This window comes from Urocitellus parryii, chromosome 12, assembly GCF_045843805.1.
Source record: "Urocitellus parryii isolate mUroPar1 chromosome 12, mUroPar1.hap1, whole genome shotgun sequence".
Classification (NCBI taxonomy): domain Eukaryota; kingdom Metazoa; phylum Chordata; class Mammalia; order Rodentia; family Sciuridae; genus Urocitellus; species Urocitellus parryii.
This window is the reverse complement of record NC_135542.1, coordinates 75,472,644-75,480,693: the sequence shown is the minus strand read 5'-3', so window position 1 is coordinate 75,480,693 and position 8,050 is coordinate 75,472,644.

Sequence of the window (8,050 nt, the reverse complement as noted above, 5' to 3'; positions counted from 1 at the left end):
TCCACCTGTGCTGGTCAGCATCTGTCTGGAAGAGACCCAAAAAACCAGTGGCTCTTCCATATACATGGCAACAGGACTCCCCCAGGAGGTGGCGGATCTCCTTCCTCAGGAGCACCACACACCTAGTAGGCTTAATGATGGCTATTGCAAACCCATCTGAAACAATTTGGTTTTCCACAATAGGCTTTGATGAACGTCTATGGCTTTTATAATAACCAAGTTATAATGAAATTTATGTGAGTAATTAATGAATTATTCAAGCTGATTCCTAGATTGAATTCTGCCATACTTATGTTTACTAGCAAGAAGACACAAAACAGTCCTGTAACTGGCTCCGGGGACTCTGTGTAGTCTCAGCTCTGCTCTGTGCATGGAAGACTAACTAGATGCACTTGTGACAATACTCTACTGGCAGGACACAGAGTTAGGCACAAAAGTCTTCATGGCCAATGGCTGAACATGGGACAGTTTTGGAACCAAGCCTTGGGAGCTACCAAAGGGAGTAATTAATTTCAACTTGGTTACTTTTATTGTATAGGCTTTTTGGGGGATAACTTTCCTTTTTTATTTTTTTATTTTTTTGGTACTGGGGATTGAACTCAGGGCCAACGATGGAGCCACATCCCCAGCCCTCTTTTGTATTTTATTTAGAGATGGGGTCTCACTGAGCTGCTTAGCACCTCATGGTTGCTGAGGCTGGCTTTGAACTCGTGATCCTCCTGCCTCAGCCTCCCGAGCCACTGGGATTACAACCGTGCACCACTGATAACTTTCCATTTTTTTAAATATTTATTTTTTAATTTTTTTAGGTGGATACAATATCTTTATTTTAATTTTTATGTGGTGTTGAGGATCGAACCCAGTGCCTCGCGCATGCCAGGCAGGTGCGCTACCACTTGAGCCACATCCCCAGCCCCATAACTTCCCATTTTGATGTGATTTTAAACTTTAGTAGAAGGAACTCCTGTCTATCCTTCATCCAGATTTAACAGTTGCTTGCATTTTCCCTGTTATCATTCTCTCTCTGCGTATTTTTTTTCCAGACCACTTGAACTATGTTGGAGATATCTTGCCTTTCATCACTAAATATTTCAGTGTTGTTTTTACAGGAATAAAGCCATTCTTCTACATAAGAACAGGATTACTATCAGAATCAGGGAATTTACCATTGATGCAAACCTTTTTATCTAATCTCTAGTCCATACTCAAATTTTGTCATTGCCTCAGCAATGTCCTTTTTGGCTCCCCACCCCTTGTTCCAGGATTCATACCAAGGTTACACATTGCCTTGTTATCAAACCTCTTTTTATCTATAATAGCTTCTTAGTCCCCCCACCTCCCCCACCCGCCGGCTTTCTCAACCTTGACATTTTTCAACAATAAAACCCAGTTATTCTCCAGTCTGGAGAATATTCCTCAACTGGTTTTATCTGATATTTCCTCATAAGGAATGCATTTTGACAAGGATGCTCAGGAAATAATGTTGGTTCTTCTCAGCAAATCATATCACAGGCATGTAAAATTGGTTTGTCCCTAATTGGTAATGCAAATTTTGATGGTTTGGTTGAGGTAGAAAGCCCTCCAAGATTCTTCACTATGAAGTTCCTATTTTACCCCTTTGGAATTAAAGCAATACTTGGGAAGACACTTCAAGGTTATATAAATATATCAGTTGTCACAAAATTCTCAGCCACAATTTTGGGTAACACTGATGATTTTCTAATTCCATCATTTCTTTTTTTATGTTCATTGTTGAATTTCTATGATAAGGAAAGAAATTTCCTTTCTCCATTTATTTATATCAGTATGACTCCATAGAATTTTATTTTAGTGGTCACAATCCACTCGAAAACTTTAAACTCTAATATGAGTAGAATTGCCTGTAATTTCCAAATACATCTCGAATACCATTCATCTGGACTTATGACTTCCATTTGGCTAATTAACAGAGGTGCTCTACTGCTAATAATCAGAGATAAAGATAGCTCAAGTATTTTTAATAGCCTAGTGAGCCCGAAGTGCATATTTCTGAATTAAGACAATTGAATAGTCTTAGATGGTAGATTAAAGCAAACATGCATATTTATGTTACAATGCCTAGGTTGAAGAATTTACAATAAATCATCGAATATATAACAGTGGTTGAACCTGATAGGTCAACAGAGCAAAAAGTTGGGTAAAGTTAAGAGAAAATGTACCTGTTCCCTCTGGGAGCTAAATTAGCATGGTTTCTGTTTCCCTCCCTCCCTCCTTTCCTCCCTCCCTCCCTCCCTCCCTTCCTTCCTTCCTGGGTTTGAATCTAGGGGCACTTAAAAACTGAGTCACATCTCCAGCATTTTTATTTATTTTGAGACTGGATCTCACCAAGTAGCTCAGGGCCTCGATAAGTTGCTGGGGCTGACTTTTAACTTGTGATCCTTTTGCCTCAGTCTCCCAAACTGCTGGGATTACAGGCATGTGCCACTGTGCCCCACAACATGGTTTCTGCTTTCTGTCCCCATTTACTTAATCCATCCTGAGAAAGTGCAGTAATATGTAAGATATTTGACTTTGTAGGATTTTGTACATGTATCTTACAAAGAATTATTCATTAAGATCATTAAGGATACTTTTATTACACCATCTTTCCTATTAAAAACGTTGAGGACAACCCACTCTGGACCCTTCCCTGTAGGAGCTCTGCTTCATGTTTCAAAAATAAATTTGTTACTTTACTTAAAATAAATAAATAAACAAATGCACACACATATGTGTGTTGTATCTATTACCAATATTTCACTAAAAATTGCTGAATTAAGAAAATTTTTAAGAAATATAATTTTTAAAAAAATGAAGCATCTCTACAAAGGTGCTAGTTACCTGTTTCTTTGGAGAGTTCCAAGTGGCCGAGTTAATAGTCTGGGCATCATCTAGCTGGAGAACAATCCCTGAGGGCGCAGATGCTTCCTGGGGTGCAGCTCTCTCATCACTCAGCACTCCTCTGTATAAAGTCTCCATCACCAACAGATTTTGAAATGCAAGGATGCTTAGTCCTGGAAGTGACAATCAGGTGCCCAGTGTTCAGCCTCTGGTCTTGGTCAAAAGGTCTTTTCGGGTGGGGTGTGGCTCGGTGGTAGAGCACTTGCCTAGCATGTAGAAGGAACGGCTGTAAGCTGAGGGAAAGCTGGAGAGTGGGGAAAGCAGTTGTTAGAGACCTGCAGGAGGAGCCAGCTGGGTACCTGAGCCTGGCTGGGTTTCAGGAGATGACAAGTAGTTCAGAGGAGATGGAGCCACAGGTGCGGAGGAAGAATGTCCAGGAGTAAGGTGACAGACGTGGGGGAAAGCCAGAAATCAGAGGGAAGAGCAGTGATGGAAGGCAGAGAACAAATGGGCCTGTCATTTGGTTCAGGGGACAAGAATGAGATTCTGGCCTAACTTAGCTGGAGCCTATTGGTTCTTGTGGCTTGTCTTCGTATCCTTTGGTCATGAAGGAGATTCATGGAAACCTACCCACTTAGCTAGTGGATTGGACTCCTACCCCATGTTGTTAAAGCATCAAACACAAGTATGGATGTTATTTTGCCACTTTTCTGAGATAGAATACCCAGCTATATTGGAGGAGTCTTCCCGTCTTCTCTTCCTCCTTTCTCTGTTCCTTCCAAATATTTATTGTCTTTATCATGCATTCTTTATCTGATTTTAAATTTGATTAAAAAATTCAATGTATATTGACAGTTCAAAGCTGGGCTACAGATTTGTGATACTAGTGAACCATGCACTTGCCATCCTCCAATTACATTGTACAAGACTTCAAGAGCAAAGCTTGGGGCTGGGGCTGTAGCTCAGCGGCAGAGTCCATGCTAGTATGTGTGAGGCACTGGTTTCAATCCTTAGCACCATATAAAAATAAACAAATAAGATAAAGGCATTCTGTCCATTTACAACTGTATTTTTTTTTAAAAGAGCAAAGCTTGCACTTGCATGTCTAGAGTAGCATGTGGGCTGAAGAATCATTGAAAAGCTGTGACTTTGAGAACCTAAGTTGGTGTGGCTATTGAATGGACATGACAGGGGCTTTGTGGTCCTTTCCCTGAAAGCCCACTATTAGGGAGATGGTTTACACACATGAGCCTCCCTCCTGGCTGGCACTGGTCCCATGACCATTGTTTCTAAGCCCACAAAGAAGTGTAGGAAAGAATCTCTAGAGGGGAACATCAAATGAATGGCCAGTATAGTCTGAGTGTAGCCTCTGGAGAGATGTGTCAGAATTAGAATGCCCATATGCTATTTAAACAAGTGCACAACTCTCTGAGCCTTAGTTTCCTTCTCTGTAAAATCAAGACATTACCTCACAGAGTTGCCAGGAAGAGTTGATGAGATAATGCATCCCAAGAGCTTCAGGCACTGCCTGGCACAATGTTATAGCCAGTGTTACCTGTTATTATTAGATAAAGTCATTCTGTCTGGAGAAGGACAAAGGGTGGAAACAAGTAAAACCAGTTACACAGGATGCCCTGTCTGTCACTGACTGACTTCTTCCAGTGTTGGGATCCAGCGGGAGCCCCTGTTGCTCAGCAAAGACCCTCTCCCTTTTGCTTTGGGGTCCGATGTTCTCACTCATACTCCTACTTATACAAAGCCTGGGCTTTGTCATGCAGAATACCAGTGACATCCTGATAAATATACTCCCTCTAAGCTCAAGAGGTCAAGACAGCTGAATTACAGATGAGGCAGGGGCCAGGTTGGTCATGGAGTCAGGCGGACTAGTCAAAACTTCAGGGGCTCTGGACACTGTGGCCTCAGTTCTGCCTACTCTGGCTTGGCTCACTGTCTTCCATTCACTGTGGTGGCTGTTCTGGTCTCAGCTCTAAGAGTATCTCAGGAATTACAGCATCACCGTACAGGTTGACTGAGGTGAGGTGAGATGGCATGAGTAAAGAGCCCAGGGCAGCCTCTGATGCCTGCCGTAAGTGCTTGCAATTCTGACTTTTAGTCATATCCAGTGTAGTAATGGTGTTCCTCTTGGTTGAGCTTCAAGGGCTACAAGGACAATCATGGGATGGGACACACAGGCCCTCCCCTAGTCCCAGAGTCCAAGGATTTAAGACACAGGGAGTCATCTGGTGATGCTCCCCCAGCAGGGCTGTTCCTTCTTCCTCCCAGCTCCCAGAGCCACCTGTGATAGAGAAATGATGGAAATGTCAAGCGCCACAGTTAAAAAGTCAACATAAGGACAGGTTCATCTCTGCAAACTGTTTTATTATGGAATTTAAATTCTTTTCCCTCCTGAGAAATGTCAGATATTCTGTCTTCTTTTTCCAAGCATGGGCAGCACCCTCTTCCACTGATACCTCCCATCTGCATACAGGGAGCCTCTTGGGCCCTGACTCAGCACCCTCAGCTGGGTCACCTTCTGATCTCACCAGGAAGCACTCAGGCACATTGGACACCCTTGGTCTTAATGTCATCAATTCTCTATATAGTTGCATCTCTTGTCAGAGATGGAGACTGTAAAAAACAGGAAGCTGAGAAATGAGGAAGCCGCACCCACAGTGCAAGGTGGGCCCTAGGGACAGTGTACACCAACATGGGTTGTTTCTTGGTCAAATGATGGTCTGACCATTAAGTTGGGCACTCACTTCCTCAAAAGAAACAGCTAGTTATCACCTTTTATACTAATTTTCACAATATTCCAATTCTTTGGACAGGCATTTAGTTAAGTTATAAGTTTATAGCATCCCAACATCTGCACATTTCTCGGCTGAGCTGTACCAGTGTTTGGAGTAACCCCATGCCTGCTGGATAAGGGAGCCCTGCAGCTGGTAGAAGATGAGTCAGGACCCCAGAGGCTCTTCCTACTTGTTAACCCTGTCTGCTCTCCAAGGCCAGGTGTGCCCCAAAAGAAGTACCTTTGAGGAAAACTAAAGTGACATTATCAAGACGTGCAAAGTCTGGGTAGCTTTGAATATGTTAGCAAATATGTCTTAAAATAAGAGGCTCCCGCCCAGAAGTGATTCATGGAGTGCAGCGTCCATCACTGTCATTCCATCTCCTTTTAAAGGTAAGCAGACCATGGCTCAGGTGTGGCCTATGTGAAGGAATGCAGCATTTTGTAAACTTCACAAGGGCTGGTGCACAGAAGGTGCTTGGCAGAGCTGATGAGGTCATGCTTGTCATGGGGCTGTCAAGTGAAGATTCACAGTTCAAGCATTCTGGCCTTGGAGCCCACATTCTTCTCCCAGACCAGCAGAGACTGGGTATACCAGACAAAGTAATGAAATTCACATACACCCAGGAAAGAAAAGGCACCTAGAACGCATGAGATATGAGAAACGTGTACAGACGGCAGCAGGAGCAGGGCTTGGCTTGTAGACATGTGAACCCTGATGCAGATGGGATCTTTGTGGCCATTTTAATTAGGGTTGTAGGACGACCTAAGGCTGTCCCTTAAGGTGGAGACCCTGGACGAGATTAAAACCTCAGGCAACTGTTTTCTTCACAAAAATTAAGCCTGAAGAAGAGCAACAGTGAAAATAATTCCCTGTGATGGGGAGACTGAAATGGCACTGAAAGCTGAGCAGACTCTGGGGGAAATGCTGTGAGCCAGGACTTGGCCTCAGCTCCTGTGGAGAAGACTCCACCCAGCCCAGACTCTGGAATGCAGGATGCCACACCCCATGGAGAAAGTCCCTGTGGGCTTATGTGAGAGAAAACTCCCTTTCCCTTTAAGAATCCATCTTCTCCATTCTCACTCCCAGACACAGTGGGTCTTCAAAAGGTGAAAAGTATGAGAATGGACCCGTGAAGGCCAAGTGGAAACTTATACAAGGCCACTTGGTTCTCGTACCCCAACATGATTATCCTCCAGGATGTCTGTGCTGGGACCAGCCCAAACAAAACTAAGGCTCACAAAGAAGCAGTTGCAGGCCTGTGGGCACAGAGCAGGCAAGGGGGCGAGGGAGTCCCTTCTCCAGCTTCTCTGAGTCTCAGTTTAGGAGTCCTATGCCTATGTGTCCTCTTCCTGCTATGACTTGTCCCAAATCATAAGAAAAACAAGCCCCGATATCTTGCAGCAGGTTTGAAAGGCACAATGACAACCCAGGCAGCTCAGGTAGCTGAACCCAGGTGACTGGGGAAGCTTGTCTCCCAAACTCCTGCAGAAAAGACTCAAGGTAAGGTATCACCTTGGAATAACTTGAATTCTACCTAATGTACCCACCTACCATTATCAATTCTCTCCAGTCAGTCAGTCTGGTCCTTGAGAATCAGGGTTTGGTGATGCTTTCTCTGCTGGAGTGGAAATACCCTGGATAGCAGGGAAGAGAGGCTGGCTTCTCACACATCTTCATCCCAAACTTATGTCAAAGGGGCAGACCAGGTCCCTCTAATGCTGCTTCCTGAAAGCATCCTTTAGAAGGCTGACCTTTCCCAAACATCTTTCAAAGCTCCAAACAGGATATGACATTCTTTCTTACATCCAGGCCAGTTGGATTTTTCTTTTACAAGTTGAAAAAGTCATTTTTCTAGGGTGGCCTGTGTTCTTTAAAGTTGGATCTAAATCTTAAAAGATTCTGTTTACATTCATTTCTCCTTTGGGAAATTTTTGTTCATTTCTAAAAGCAAAGAGCACTTCTCTTTTTTTCTTATAAATTAATTAATTCATTTGCTTTTATGTGGTGCTGAGGATGGAACCCAGGGCCTCACACCTACCACTGAGCTATAGCCCCAGCCCCAAAAGAGCACTTTTCTTACACTTGAGAATGGGACAAAAAAAAAAAAAAGAGGGGGCCTCAAGGAGAACACCTGTCTCTGTCTCACACACACACACACACACACACACACACACACACACACACACACATACACACCCCACCACCAATGTCCAGAGAGCACCACAATCAGACTGGTTAGATATACAACTTCAGATACCCCTCAACCTACAGGGTTATACCTTAATAGACCCATCTTAAGCTAAAAACATTATTTAAAAAACTGCATTAATACACCTGACCTATTGAATGTCATAGCTTAGCAATACAGTACAACATGACAGTTTCTCTTACACAGCTCT